Genomic DNA, 8,169 nt, shown 5'->3' with positions numbered 1-8,169 from the left:
ATGCCTGTAATCCCAGCTACTCAGGAGGCTGAGGCAGGAGAATTGCCTTAACCTGGGAGGTGGAGGTTGCCGTGAGCCAAGATCATGCCACTGCACTCCAGCCTGGGTGACAGAGTGAGACTTCATCTCAAAAAAAAAAAAAAAATTTTGTTCTTTCACCATATCAGCCACTGTCGTCTGACCTTCAGTTTCTAATAAGAAATCTGCAGCTAATCTTACTGAGAATCCCTTATATGTAGCAAGTCACTTTTCTCTTGCTGCATTTAAAATTCTCTCTTTGTCATTTGAAAATTTGATTATAATGTGTTTGGCTGTTGGTCTCTTTGAGACCTACTTGGGTTCATTTAGATTCTTGAATGTTTACATTTATATCTTTGATCAAATTTGGAATATTTTGACTATTATTTCTTCATACAATCTCCCTGTCCCTTTTTTTCTCTTCTTCTGGAACTCCCACTTCCACTTGATGGTGTCCCACCCTTAGGCTCTGTCCACTTTTTTTCAAGTTTTTTTCTTTCTGTTCTTCAGACTCAATAGTTTCAGTTATCTTACCTTCAAGTTCACTGATTCTTCTGCTTGCTCAAGTCTGCCTTTAAATTCCTCTAGTAAAAGTTTTGATTTCAGTTATTACACTTTGCAGCTCTAGAATTTCTTTTTCATTTCTTTTTAGGTTTTCTAGGCCTTTTTTTTGTGGTCATATATCATTTCCTTGACTTTCTTCACATCTTCCTTTAGCTGTTTGAGCATCTTTAAGACAGCTGTTTTAAAGTCTTTGTTTAGTATGTCTGCAATCTGATCTTTTCCAGGAACAGTTTCTGCTGGTTTATTTTTTGGTTTTTGAATAGGCTATTCTTCCCTGTTTCTTTGTAAGACTTGTGGTGTTTTGTTGAAAACTAGACATTTTAATGTAGTATTGTGGTAACTATGGAAGGCAGATTCTTCCCATTCTTCAGAGTTTGCTGGATTTTTGTTGTTTTTTTCTTTCGTTGATTGTAAGCTGTTTCCATGTTGAGATTCAGCATTGGGTGTAAACTTAAAGCCTTCTCAGGGATTTTCCGAGTGTGTGTTAACCCCTGGGTTTGCATACTGACTTTCTAATCTCCTCTTATATGCGGTTGCTTTTGAATGTCCTAGTCTTTAATGACCACCTCTCAAAAGAGAAAAATGAAGATGGGAGAGAGCCACTTATCTTTTATATCCCCCAGAGCTGCTTCAGCACAGGTGAAGGGCTTATGAAAACTGGGAAGGAGTACAACAATTACCACCCATCTCTGTAACCAGAAGCAGCAATCAGTTATCAGAACATTGGTCTCTAGTAGTTGGGGAATAGGTTTCTTCTTTCCCACACTAGCTCCCACGGGCTGTGTGCAGTGTCCCCTAGAAACACATGCACAGTGGTCTGCCATGGGGTGGGGGTAGGGGATGTGTAGCCGCTGCTGAGCTAAGAGCTAAAATTGAAGCTAACTGCAATTTACCATCTAGGCCTTTTCCTGAAAGTTGTAAGCCTTCAGTACACTCCAGAGTTCCCAAATAGTTCTATCAGATAGATTCTGCCAGTGTGATTGTTGTCCTGGGGAGACAGATTCCTGGTGCTTCCTACTCTACCATTTCCCAGAGTCCCCCATTTTTCACTTGTTTTTAATAGAAAATTTCAAACTTACACAAGGTTTAGAAAGTAGTGTAATAAATCCTTATGTACTTATTACTCAGGCTCAAAAATGAGCAACTCATGGTCAACTCTGTTTTACCTATATTCTGATCTAGTTCCCCCTCCTCCCATGTTATTATTAAGAAATAATTTACATAACATTAAATTCACCCTTTTAAATGCATAATTTTATGAGTTTTGACAAATACATACATGTTTGCAACCAAGGTAATTAGACTATAGAACAATTTTGATCATCCCGAGAAGATTTCTCATGCCCCTTGGCAGAAAATCCTCATGCCTACCTTGGGCTCCAGGCAGCAGCTGCTTACTCTCTGTCGTTATAGATGAAAATTGCTTTCCTAAAATGCCATGGGGTGAAATTATATAATATGTACTCTTATGTGTCTGGCCTATTTTGCTCAGCATAATGATTTTAAGTTGAACTATATTGTATATATCAGTAGTTTATTCATTCTAATTGAGTACTATTTCACTGTATGAATATACATGATTGTTTATTATGAATAAGTTTTCCATGAACACTCACATGTGCACATTTTTGTGTAGATTTATATTTTAATTCATTTTGGGAAAATATCTAAGAGTGAAATGGCTGGATTATATGGAAGGTATATCGGTAACTTTCTTAAACAATAAACTATCAGGATTTTAAACAAAGTGGTTGCACATCCTCATCTTCATTAACACTTGATATGACCAATGTTTTAAAAATTTAACAATTCTAGTGGGTGTGTAGCAGTATCTCATTGTGATTTTCGTTTTCATTTTCCTTTGGCTAAATATTTTGACTATCCTTTTACTTTGTTTTTTACTTGTATAAATGTAAGAGGTGCAAGTGCAATTTTATTACACAGATATATCAAGTAGTGATGAAGTCTGGGTTTTTAGTGTGTCCATCACTCAGATAATGTACATTACACCCATTAAGTAATTTCTCATCACCTACTCCACTCCCACCCTTTCACCTTTCCCAGTCTTCACTGTCTGTTATTCCACACTCCATATCCATGTGTACACATTATTTAGCGCCCACTTATAAACGAGAACACATGATATTTGACTTTCTATTTCTGAATTGTTTCACTTAAAGAAATGGCCTCTAGTTCCATCCACGTTTCTGTGAAAGACATGACTTCATTTTTTTTTATAGTTGAATATTACTCCATTATGTATACATACCACATTTTCTTTTTCCAATTTGTCAATAGACACAGGCTGATTCCATATCTTTACTATTGTAAATAGTGTTGCTATAAACATATGAGTGAATGTATATGTTTGATACAGTAATTTATTTTCCTCTGGGTAGACATCCAGAGGTGGGATTGCTGTATCGAATGGTAGTTCTATACTTAGTTATTTGATAAATCTCCATAGTTTTCATTACAGATTGTACTAATTTACATTCAACACTTTATAAGAGTTCCCTTTTCTCTGCATCTTCACTAAATTCTATTATTTCTTGACTTTTTAATAACAGCCATTTTGACTGGTGTAAGATGTTTACTGCATATTGATATATCTTCTACTGTGAAGTGTCTAGTTAAATCTTTTACTTGGTTTTTCCCATCTATAATTATTTTATAATTACAGATGAGTACTTTATATATGCTAGGTGTATCTTTTCTTTTCTTTATGGGTGCTAAGTTGATAGTATCATTTATCATATATATACAATTTTTTCTTTATCTTGGTGAACTTTCTTTTCTTTTTCTCAATGTCATTTGAAAAGCAAAGGCTTTAAATGTTTACAAAGTCTATTTTATTTTTTTTCTTTTAAAGCTTATGCTTTTTGTATCTTATCTAAGAAATTTCGGCCATCTCAATATCACAAAGAGTTTAGGTTTTCTCTCACAATATTGTAAGTTTGTAGCTTTAGCTCTTATATTTAGGTCTATGATGTATTTTGAAATAAATCTTATGCATGGTGTTAGGTAAGGGTTAAACGTGTTTTCCCCAAATTGGTGTCCAGTTGTTTCAGTACCATTTACTGAAAAGACTGTTCTTTTCCTCATTGAATTAAGTTTACACGTTTGTCAGAAGTCCATGGCACATAGGTGCTAGTCTGTTTTTGAATGCTCTTTTTTGTTCAGTTGATTGATATATTTGTCCTTATGCCATAATTACATTATCGTGATTCCTGTAGCGTTACATTAACCTCTGAAATCAGGTGGCGTTAAGTCCTCCAATTTTTATTATTCTTATTTTTCGAAATTACTTTGGCTGTTCACTTGAAAGAAGTATTAAATATGCAGAAGGGTCAAATACCTCCTAAAGGAAAAGACTGGAAATCTGCTTTGTTTTTGAGTCTTAATGCTGTTAGGGACCCTGGCAGAAAAGGACATCAGTAGCCTAGAGTGCAACTCACCGGGAAGGAAGGGAATTTCTAAGTGGATGAGTGACCCAAGTTCAAGTTAAAGGGTCTTAGGGGCTGAGCATGGTAGCTCACACTTGTAATCCAGAACTTTGGGAGGCTGAGGTGGGAGGATCACTTGAGTCCAGCCTGGGCAATATAGAGAGACCCCATCGCTACAAAAAAATATAAAAATTAGTTGGGTCTAGTGATACATGCCTGTAGTCCCAGCTACTGGGGAGGCTGATGTGGGAGGACTGCTTGAGTCTGAGAGGTCGTGGCTGCAGTGAGTCATGATCAGGCCACTGCACTCCAACCTGGGCAACACAGTGAGACCCTGTCTCAATAACAGGGGTGGGGGCAGAGGGGTCTGAAGCCTGGGCTGCTTCTAGCACAGTGCACAGCTATTGTCAGAAAGCCCCATCCAGCCTCGGTTGCTCTGGCCCGGTAGAAATAGGGCTGGGCTCGTGAGCTAGCAAGAAGGGAGCTGCAATGTGTCAAACATCAATGTGGGCATCACTGTAACACTGTCAGAGATCTGGGGCAGCTAGGTGATGATGCAGTAGTGGACACAAGGACCTTAGACCAGCACGGCTCAGGCTGTAATGTGCCTGTGAATCACCTGGGGATCTCATTACAATGTAGGCCCTTATTCAGTCGGTCTGAGATGAAGCTGAAATTCTGCCTTGCTAACAACTGTCCAGAAATGCAGATGCTGCTGGCATGTGGGCCATGTGTAGTGAGGCTGTCCAGGACTAGTGCTTAGTAGAGATGCTGGGTGGCAGTAACAAGTGTTACAGTGGTAGCCATGATGGATTAGTCAGACTCTCCAGTTCTCTCTGTTTCTGGCTTTATTCATGTATTCTATCTGACCTTTCAAAAGAGCAGGAGGAGGAGGAGAATATGTCCTAATGTGTCCATAGGGCTTTCAGTGTGGGAGTGGCAGGGAGCTCTAAGACCGAGACAGTGGACTGTGCTCTAACAGAGGAATTAGGGGATTTGAAAAATTAACTGAAACATCATAGAAATGCATCTGGGCAACAAGTGGTAAAGTGAGTTACAAACTGTTAAACATTCGATATTGCTTCATCAGGTTTCACAGCTATTTTCTCCAAAACCTGAAAGTCAGAAATCAGACATTTTAAATGGCCTTGAGTGAAGAGAAATGTACTGCAGGAGCAGTTGATGGTGACTATTTCACCAAAATAAGCTTCCAAATGTCAGCTGTTCTCTGGCAACACTGTCTGAAAATTTGCTTATGAGGGTAGTTTAGAGATAGTAGAATATGAGGGGGAGGATTTTGCTTTACAAAAGTCTGTCTCACAGGAAACATTTGATAGGAAGAATTGATAAATGAGTGAATAAATGAGCGAATGAATGAATGAATGAAGACAGACAATGAGACAGGAAAAATCTCAAATCTGGTTAGATTTCTATTGTCCATGTTTTGAATAATGAGCAAAATGTAATAGAAGGGATAATGATTTGCATTTGAATTTTAATCATCTCAGTTAAAACTGTTGAGCCTTTTGAAAAACGCTTTCAGAATGCAAAGCATTTATCTCCTATTCAAACGGTGATAAAACACACTTAAGACATCCAGAGTAAGACATTTAGCTGCAATCTTTCACACTGAGAAAATGTCATGGTTATTAAGACAAATATGATTCCACACAAATGCATTAATTTGTCCCACTTTTTTTTTTGCTGGAATCTTAAGTATTGAAGCAAATATCTCCTTTTATTAAAAGTTGCTCTGAATTATAATCCTCATGAGTTAACGTGGCTCTTACAGTTCTGGGAGACAAACACTCTCTTGTGGCAGTCAGAATATAGTTATTTTAAAAACAAGATATCCTAATGGGAGAATTTCTGTATTTTCTTTCTTTCACAATATACTTTAATATTTACAGAGTGGCTACTTCAGTCCAAGACCTGGTGTCTGGGGTCACCGAGAGGCCTGATTCATGAACTCTGTCCTCGGGGGACTCCCAGTCTGGTGGAGGAAAAGAGATCTTCCCAGAAATCTGCAATATGTCATACAGGCAAAGACAGGATGTTCAGAGTTTCTTAGAAACAGGAGGCAGTATCAGGTTGATGATACAGAATAATCAAAATGAATATAAACAGTATGAACATTCTTAACATTCTTGTAGAAAGAGTCCCAAGTGTTCAAGACCCCTTATTCCAGATAAAATAAAGGACAAAAGACAAGCATCCCCTAGTTCATGAATTAGCCCTCCCTGGGACCCCAGCTGTCAGGCCTTGGGATGAAGTGGCCAAGAGGTAGGTGCGATGGGGAGTTATACCAGAGTACATCTGTCTAAAAAAAAAAAAAAATCCTCTTCCTACTCTAAGGTCATATTCAATGATCTACCTCCTCTGGGAAACCTTCCCATGTTACTTTTCTCCTCCAGGAAAGTGGTTTGGCTCCTTCTCTGAGGACCCACAACCCTTGTACACCCCACCCCCCTAGTGGAGCATGGGTCTCCCTGTGTTATAGTGACCCGTATGGATGTGTCTCTATCATCAAACTCGGAGCTCCTGGAGGGTGAGCCGTTCCAGTCACCAAGAATAGTGGTGAATAAAAGATAGACAGGTTCCATTCCATAGGACGTCCAGCCAGATGGGAGAGGTAGTTATTAATGGGATAATCACATAAATAATTATTTAAAATTGTGATAAATTCCACGAAGCCAAAGTTCAGGCTCTAATCTGGCCTGTCTTTTGTGTTCATCTTTGTATCACTAGCTTATAGCACTGGGGGGGGGGGGGGGCGGGCACAGAACAGTCACTTAGCAAATGCTTGTTAAAAAAATGAATTTAGCAAGGGCTCAAATAAACTTTTAAATAGACAGAGAAAAGCCTTTCTACTGTGATTGCAGAATAGAGTTTCATGTTCTATAATAGATCTAAAAATGAAGACTGAGCTAGATTGCTACATTTTATAATCTGCCATTTTCAGACAGTTGATAAGTACTAATTATTTCTCCCACAACCCCTCAAAAGGCAAATAATGTTTTTCAAATAAATCTCCCAGAGATGATAAAACCAAGAGATTGTGAAAACATCTACACCGGAGAATAAGACTGATCTTAATGATTGTGTTAAGGGATCTGGAGTCATGAAACGTAGGTTCAAACCCTTATTCCATCTCTAATGGGCTGTGCGGCATAAATAAATCATTTCTTCTTTCTGGGGCAATAGTAATATGTAACTCAAAGGCCTCTAATACTAGGGGCTAAAATATGGTCTAAGAATGTAAAAATGACTGGCGATTCAGTCATCCAGTCAGCATTTCTTTGCCCTGGGCAGACGCTAAGTGAGTGTGGCTCTTCAGAAACACGAAAAATAGTCATGTAGTCCGGGCGTGGTGGTGCACGTCTGTAATCCCAGCACTTTGGGAGGCCGAGGTGGGCGGATCACCTGAGGACAGAAGTTTGAGACCAGCATGGCCAACAGGTTGAAACCCCATCTCTACTAAAAATGTAAAAATTAGCCAGGCATGGTGGTGGGCACCTGTAATCCCAGCTACTCGGGAGGCTGAGGCAGGAGAATTGCTTGCACCTGAGAGGCAGAGGTTGCAGTGAACCGAGATTGTGCCACTGCACTTTAGCTTTGGTGACAGAGTGAGACTCTGTTTTCCCCCTTCTCCCCCTCAAAAGCCACCAAAATAGTCATGTAAATAAAAAATTGCAATAAAGTCCTCAGTTGTAATAGAGCCCTGTCTGTCATATCAGAAGGGAACCTGATTCCCTGACTGGTCCTGAGGAGGCCTAAAAGTTGTGTGGCTGCTCACCGGGCGAAAGGTAGCAGGGGAGGTGATACAGACGCCTGGGACAGGTGCCTGCTCAGCACAGCCAAAAACTTCTTCCTCTGTAAAGTGATCCTTTCTAACCACATTTCACAGTGCAGAGCCCCGGTTCTCTATGGCCATAGCTGATTGGACCAAGGTGGACGGCTGATCTGTTAGACACACTCCATTGGCTGAATCTAGCCAATCAGATTCACTTTCTTGGGAATTTGAACTTGGGATTTTGGACAGAGGGGAGCTAGTGCTGGACCCTCAAGGTCGTGTGGACTTGGGGCTGAGGCTTCCAGGGAGAGGCAACTCTTTGGGACTTTCAACACTGAGGGGTAAACA

This window comes from Cebus imitator, unplaced genomic scaffold (genome assembly GCF_001604975.1).
Source record: "Cebus imitator isolate Cc_AM_T3 unplaced genomic scaffold, Cebus_imitator-1.0 Scaffold91, whole genome shotgun sequence".
In the NCBI taxonomy this organism is placed as follows: domain Eukaryota; kingdom Metazoa; phylum Chordata; class Mammalia; order Primates; family Cebidae; genus Cebus; species Cebus imitator.
Note: the sequence above shows the minus strand (reverse complement) of the source record.